We start from the raw sequence: 8,127 nt of genomic DNA, 5'->3' as shown, positions 1-8,127 counted from the left end.
TTTTAAAAAACCTTTGCTCATTGTCGGCAAAGGGAGCTCTTGTGGCTTACTGGTAAGCAGCTGTGCTTCCAACCCAAAAGTTGTTTGTTGTTACGTGCTGTTGAGTTGCTTGTGACTCATAGTGACCCTATGTACAACAGCTCTAAACTCTGCTCTGCCCTGTGCCAATCCGATACACTCATCCTGATTACCCCAGTCACTGAATCAATCTACCTCGTAGAGGGCCTTCCCCTGATGCACTGTCCGTCCTTCCTACCAAGCATGATGTCCCTCTCCAAGGACCGGTCTCTCCTTACAACATGTCCAAAGTATGTTAGATGAAGCCTTAGAATTCTTGCCTCCAAGTAGCAGCCCGGTTTAAACCTCTCTAGGATGAATCTGTTTTTCTAGCAGTCCATGGTACCCTCAATACTCTTCTCCAGCATCACAGCTCAAAGGCATCAATTCTCCTTCTATCCTCCTTGGTCATTGTCCAACTCTCTGATGCATAACAAGTGATTGCAAAGACCATAGCCTGTATCAGACGCACCTTAGTCTCCAGAGAGACACCATTGCTCTTCAGAACTTTGGAAAGGTCCCTAAACAGCAGACTTTCCTATGGCAATATGCCTTTTAATTTCCTGGCTACTGGTGCCAAGAGTGTTGACTGGAGCCAAGCAAACTAAAGCTGTGAACAATCTCAATCTCTTCATCCATCCTGATGCTGCCAATTATCCCAGTGGTGAGAATCTTTGTCTTTTTTTACATTGAACCTCACTCTATATTGAAGGCTGCAGTCCTTGACCCTCTGCAGCAAGCGCTTCAGGTCCTTCTCAGTTTTAGCAATCAGGGTTGTGTTGTCTGCATAACGTAGATTGTTGATAGATCTTCCACCAATCTTGACCCCACATTTCTCCTTATAGAGCCCAGCCTCCCGGATAGTCTGTCCTGCATACAGGTTGAAAAGGTACAGAGACAGGACATATCCCTGGCGTACGCCCTTCCCAATTTTGGACCATGCAGTGTTTCCTTGCTCTGTTCTGACGACTGCCTCTTGGTCCAAGTATAGGTTTCACATTAGCACAATCAAGTGTTCTGGGATTCCCGTTCTCAGAATTAGCCACAGTTTGCTGTGATCCACACAGTCAAACGCCTTTGCATAATCAATGAAACAGAGATAGACATTTCTCTGGTATTCCCTGCTTTCATCCGAGATCCATCTAACATCAGCTACAATATCCCTAGTACCACGACCCCTTCTAAACCCAGCCTGGACTTCTGGCAGTTCTCTGCGGATGTGCAGTTCCAGTCGTTTTGAGAGAATCTTCAGTCGAATCTTGCTTGCATGTGAAATCAATGATATTGTTCTATAGTTTCCACACTCTGTTGGAAGAGAACCCAAAAGCAGGTGATTCAAATAAATAATCTAGCTGTTCTGAGGGAGATAGGCAATCTCCTCACACATGATTTATAGCCTCTAAAAACCCACAGGAGAGTCAGCCATGAAGCACTTCCAATGAAAAGATAATAAAGGGGTGGGGTTTTTCTTAATTGTAGGTAAGAAATGATATGTCATTTTCCCATTTAATACTGCTCTTGTTTAGATTTATCCTCAAAGGATTCTGAAGAAATCAGCTCATTGGTCGTTAGCTAGGGTAAACCTAAATCATTAAAGGTGGATATTTATCCTGTTCCTAGCAAAGCTTTGTTTATAGGTGTATGTACTACAACCATTAACTGGGAATGAGACCCCTGGACATCACAGCCTATCAGGAGTAGCAACATGTTTGAAGTCTGGTCAGGTATAGATCCTTGGTGCACTGCGTATTCACTGTTTGTGTGTGGCTTTGGTTCTTTAGCGTCTTTCAGATCTTCAACCTTAAAAATGGGATAAAAATTTCATAGGTCTGTTTAAAGAATTAAAATAAGCCATTAGATTTTGAAAGTTGAATGCTGGTAACCCTGAGAAATCACTGATTTAGGCTAGGTTTGTGAACTTTCTGACTTACTGACCAAGCCTTCCTTATAACCACTGGGCAGCGAGTGGTTGATGTTAGGCCCGACCTTAACAAAAGCTTTCAAATCTTTCATGACTTAAGTTCTCTTGCATTAGTGATTTTTACTTCCAGTGCCTCTGACTTGTCATATTTCCTAGAAATAACCAACCTCAAAATTACCTTCTGAAAAAGTAATTTCTAACAAAACCTGTCATTCCTTTGCAGAATGTGCAGATGGGAGGGGCACCACAGCCTTCTTGGAGACTCATCACCTGACAACTGATGCTCACATGTTCTGTGCGTACCTTTCCCCGCCTGTAGGTAATGATCCCCACGGCATTTGGAAGTGGGTCTTGATAGGCTGCATTAGTAGGGGACCATTTCATCCCTCAGTCATTGCTGTTGATTCAGATCCTGCTCATAGCTGACCCTCCAGCACTTTAAGAGGCAGTAAATGTCATCTTTTTCCCTGGGAGCCACTGGGAGTTCCAGTCATCGGACAGTTGCTGCCATTGTTTGGGTCAGCATCACAGCTCCAAATGAAGCTCAGCTTTGTTTCTCAGAACACTGAGTGTCCCAACCTTGCCACAGGTGTTTCAAGATCCCTTTGATCTAGGTGAAGTCATCTATTATAATAGACTGGACTATTGAATTTACTTAAAAGACATGAACCTAAGGCTTGCACAATTTCTGGTACTTGTTATTTTCCTCTTTGCAGGTATAGTTAGAAAAGTAGCAAGTGTAGTGATCGAAATTCACTCTTAAGCTGTGTGACATAATAAAGTCATAAAAAGCGAAGCCCCTCCATCGTGATGTGTCCATTTTGGGTGCATTTTCCTCGCATCTTATTTTTTCCACGTACCACTCTTCTCATTGAACTGTCACAAGTCTTTGTTGCATGAGAAGTCTTCACTTCTTTTTAGTAAGTTCATCAAATGAGATTCCACTAATTGTTAAACTACCTCTAGAATATTTGTGTGTGTGTGTGTTAATTTGTTTACTTCGTTTTAGCTCTAATTGCCACATTTAACATCTTTCTTTACAGAGCTTTTATCTTCTCCTTTGAATTATGACCTGGGACATTATCGCAAATGAGTTTGCTGCATCATAGGGTGTGAGCATAGGCCTATTTTTCGTTCCTGTAGTTGAGTTTCTTGTTTATGTAAAATCTGTTACCTCCACCCAGTACAAGCATCTCCATCAAGAATTTTCTTTTTATCAAGCATTTTGGGTGTAGCCTTTCATGGGAGTGTTTTATATGGTAAAATTAAAGAGAAGGAACAAATTGTTCCACTTTCCACAATACAAACCAATCAGTAACCAAGTGAGGCCCATTTGGCAAAACCTATGCCCCTCTAGTTTTCTATGATAGTGTATGAAGTGACCTGTATCCAACCTCTGCATAAAAGACTGCTGATGGGAATGAAAAAGCTCTTGTTCTTTGGGTGAATGATTCATTGGTTGATTGCCTAGACTTTTCCACTTGGGAGCAAATTGCTTCTGTGGTTTCCAGAGCTTGAAGAGACATTAGTTTGCTTTTCAATTTACATGGCCATTCTCCTGAATCCACTGCAGAGTGCTGCAGTTGTAAGAGCCTCAGCATAATGTCACATTTGGAATGAAAAGTGCTAACCATTATTAATAGTTTAGTTTAATGGCCACTCTTTCCTTTTCCTTATTGTTTATTATTATTATTAATTATTATTTAAGTAGACAGCTTGTAGAGCTGTTTGGTTCATCATTTAACCTACCCTCTGCAGTGAAAAGTCCTTTTTTTTTTTAAAAATTGAAACTGTTTGCTGAAACTACAGTTCTACAAAAGAGTGAAAAACCCAGATACAAAGCAGTGGCCAGAGAGACCTGTGAAGAGAACACTGGGAACGGAGCCACAGAGGAAGCCTAGGGGCAGGGCACTGAGGAGGTGGAAGACGAAAGGTCGAAGATCCCAGCAGTCCCTGCCCCCCTCAGACTATACTCAAGCATCACTCAGCCATCCCTAAGCAGTACCCAAGTTAGTCCAATCATCCCCTGGCCATCCTGCCAGAGATATCTCACAGGCTGGCTGTCCCCACTTATCCCACCTCCTACATGACTGAGAAAACATTGAGCTATGGAAAAACCTGACCTAATGAAACCGTGGTTGGATTTTACTTTTTCCTTTTCTTTTTGACTTTTTTTTTAACTTAAGAAAAGTGAGCTTTGATATATAAGAAAACACAAGCACATGATCAGAGCTGAGTAGATAAGTCAAGATTTGCTATTTATTTTGCACAGTGACCATTTTTAAGTGCAGTCACCACCTGGATATTTTCCATGACTGACTTGATTTTAAACTTAAAATGTGTTCTATATTTTCAGAACCTGTGCTTGAAGTTCCAGAACACTCCCTATTCCTTTTCACTCTTGTTCACACCTCTTCCTTCCCTTCTGCTGATCCAAGGAGCCCTAGGCTATTTGGACTCTGCTTGCTTCTCTGTCTTCTGAGATGAGCAAAGGAAGAGTTCTTGCTCTCAGCTCTTGGGAAGCAGCATCCCTGATTCCGTTGCCGGGGAAACCAGTTTCAGATGGGTGCAAAGAAGGTAAAAGGTTCAAACATCTCATTTGGAATAATAAAATAAAAATGCAGCCCATAACCACCACACCTCACCTATCTAATGTTGATTTCCATGGAAACAGAATCAGAAAGGCCCCTGACAGTCAGCAGCCGACAGTAAACTCACATGTCTCTCTGGGTGGTAGACTGCCTTTTGATATCTGCAAAGGCCAATTTGTACAATCCCATGATATATCATTGGGCTGGAAAGAAGGCTCTTTTTGAAGAGTGAATAAAATAGAATCCACTTCCCTAAGATATGTGTTCTGACATTTTAATTAACAGGATTACTGTCCAGATGATTATTATTGCTTTCTAACACTTTTTCAAAGTGTAAATAATCTGTCTGCTATGTTTGTCCTTTATTATTTCCTGAACTAATACTTAGTAGTATGGTGACCATTTTCTCTGGGCTGCTGTTTAGGACAGTCAGATGTTTTGACTTTAGAAGGTTGCACACCTTCTGCACTGCAGGATATGGAATGGAAATGTAAACGGAATGCTTTTGTGGGTTGTGTGGGGTTTGTGGGTTTGTGGGTATAAACACTGCATCAGTATTTATAATCTGGTCATATAACCTACTAATTTCTATCCATGTTATTTAGGCTACTTCTAGAAGACATGCGATTGTTGACTGCCTTCAAGTCAAGCACAACTCATAGCAATCCCATGAATAAAAGGCCTGAAGCCCCTCTACAAATATCAACATTTATCAAAGTTCATAGAGTGTCTGGAGGCATGTTGTTTAGGAAGTGGATGACACTCCTGCTTCCAACTAGAAGACATGGCCTTTCAAAATATACTACTTGGAAATATTAATGAATATAATTGAAAAGCTCTAGCCTAGTCTTAGTATACATGGTATAGAATACAAGCAAGCGAGATACCATTAAAAGTGCTTCAGCACAGCCTTAGTCAATGGAACATCTCACTACATAATGGTAATTTCCCAACAGTGGGAAAAACTAACATAAAATACTCTGAAAGAGAAACACTACTTCAAGGAATTTCCCTTTCCCCCCAGCTTTATGCTGTATAGATGCTGTATCGCTCACATTATGTATCTGAGAGAGCCTGACTTGAAATGCTTACAAATGCTACATCATTTGATATGAACTGCATGTCAACATCAAGGAAACAAAAATTCTCACCAATGGACCAATAGGCCAGCAAATGCAACTCAGAGCACTGCTATGAACAACAGATCTGAGTCCTGCCTTATCCTGTGCAATCATCTCTGACACACTCAAGCTCATTCCTTCAATCACTGTGTCAGTCCACCTGATTTAGGATCTTAACTCTCATGATAGATGGAGAAAAGAATGAAGTTGGCAATTATTTCATTTTACTTGGATTTACAATCAAGAAATCAAAAAGAAATGATACATGGAGAAAATATTCAAGGATATCCGTTTAAAGAATCGGGTACACCTATCTAAGCCATAGTATTTTCAGATGCTTCCTATGCATCTGAAACTTGAACAATGACTAAGGATGGTAAAAGAAGAACCAATGCCTTTGAGTTGTAGTTCTGGAGAAAAAGGGCCTGTATGTTCCTTAGACTGACAAAAGAACAAGCATGTCTGTCTTATTGTTGTGTACCATAGAGTCAGAACTGACCCGTACAGCTACAACCTTCCAGCAGGTTGTCAGAGACAGTAAATCACACAGATTACCCATCCTTCTCTCACGGTAGCTGGTGGATTCAAACCATGTGCTCAGCAGTGCAATTCCTTACCACCAGAGATCCCTCTGTTGTTGTTAAGTGCCGTCGAGTCGCAGGTGACTCATAGTGACCCTATGAAGGAGAGTCCTCAATGCTTGGGTGTCTCTCATCCTCTTTCCAGGTTCATAGGGTTTCCGGAGGCAAGCTACTATGGAAGTGGATGCCACTCCTCCTTCCAAGCTTGTTTTAATCGGGGAGCTCCACCCCACTTTCTGTCCACATTGGGTAACCAGCCATTAACGCATTTGACCCATCAGTGTCACAGTGTTCAGCCTCCAGCAACCACAAGTTACCGCTGTACGGCAACTTATACACCAGGGCTATACGACCTAGAGGAATGTCTGAACAAAAACAATCAAAGACAGACCCGAGGGCTACAGATTAAAAGTCACCCACCTTCAGCTTGGTAGCATCGTCTTCTGTGCACTGGGCCAGCTGATCTCTCTCTCCATGTTGATGTTATTGTTGTTAAGTGCCGTCGAGTCGCAGGCAACTCATAGCGATCCTATGAAGGAGAGTCCTTAACGCTTGGGTGTCTCTTATCCTCTCTCCAGGTTCATAGGGTTTCCCTCTAGGGCCTGCTAGTGACATTATAACCAGGTGCTGTTGAGTCAGTTCTAAACTACAGAGTTCTTGTGGCTGTGAGGGGAGAAATGTATTCCATACTTTTTATGACAGCTGATTTTTCAGATCATCAGGGCTATCTCCTGAGTTCCAGATGGATGCGAACTGTCAACATTTCTATTAGCCGTTGTACACTTGTTTGCTCTGTCAGAAACTTCCTCACAATAAGGGACTTAACTGGAATGGAAAGGAATCCTAAGTAAGCAAAGCACTACTGAAAAAAGAGTAGGCTACATGATCCTCTGTGATCTCAAATCCTCCTACACAGCTGTAGTGGTCAAGACAGCATGGTTCTAGTACAGCAACAGACACACACACAGATCAATGGAACAAACCAAGAATTTAGAAGTCAACTCCTCTATCTATAGTCAACTGATTTTTCACAAGAAAACAAAATCAGTTAAGTGAGGAAACAAGAGTCTCTTTAACAAATGGTGCTGGCAAAATTGGAAAAACATCTGCAGAAAAATGAAACAAGACCAATACCTCACCATACACAAAACCAACTTGAGGTGGATCAGGGACATAGACGTAAAACCAAAGATTATAAAATTCATCAGAGAAAAACTAGGAACAACCTTGGAAGCCCTAATCTACAGCATGAAAAGACTTTCAGGCATAATGAAAAACCTATAGCCAGGAGAGGATAAAATAGATAAATGGGACCTTCTAAAATTAAATCCTTATGCACATCAAAAACCTTCTCTAACAAGGTAAAAAGGAAACCCACAGACAGGGGGAATATATTTGGCAATGCGAGTGGAAGAACAACAAGCGCAGTGGTTTCGGCATCAGCGAGCGCTCCAACGGCATGAAGTACGAAGGCGAGTGGGCAAATAACAAGAGACATGGATATGGCTTTACGGTGTTTCCTGATGGCTCCAAAGAAGAGGGAAAATACAAAAATAATGTTCTGGTCCGTGGAATAAGGAAGCAGCTCATACCAATAAGAAATACAAAATCTAGGGAGAAGGTGGACAGAGCAATTGAAGGTGCGCAGAGGGCAGCAACCATGGCATCAAGGTAGGTAAATCCAGGGCTGTAGGTTTTGGTGGGTGGTTCAGTTTAACGGGATAGCAAATATTTGTCAACCTGTTGACGACGCTACCAAAGAGATTCTCAGCAGTCAAATATCCAAGCTGAAAAATGACCCAATAGAATGAGAATCTAAAGTGTGTGCACTGTTCAGAAATTTTGTTGTCCATCAT

This window comes from Elephantulus edwardii, unplaced genomic scaffold, assembly GCF_000299155.1.
Source record: "Elephantulus edwardii isolate Elephantulus edwardi_28Jun2011 unplaced genomic scaffold, EleEdw1.0 scaffold00277, whole genome shotgun sequence".
In the NCBI taxonomy this organism is placed as follows: Eukaryota; Metazoa; Chordata; class Mammalia; order Macroscelidea; family Macroscelididae; genus Elephantulus; species Elephantulus edwardii.
The sequence above is the reverse complement of the archived record's forward strand: the minus strand, read 5'-3'. Positions refer to the sequence as shown.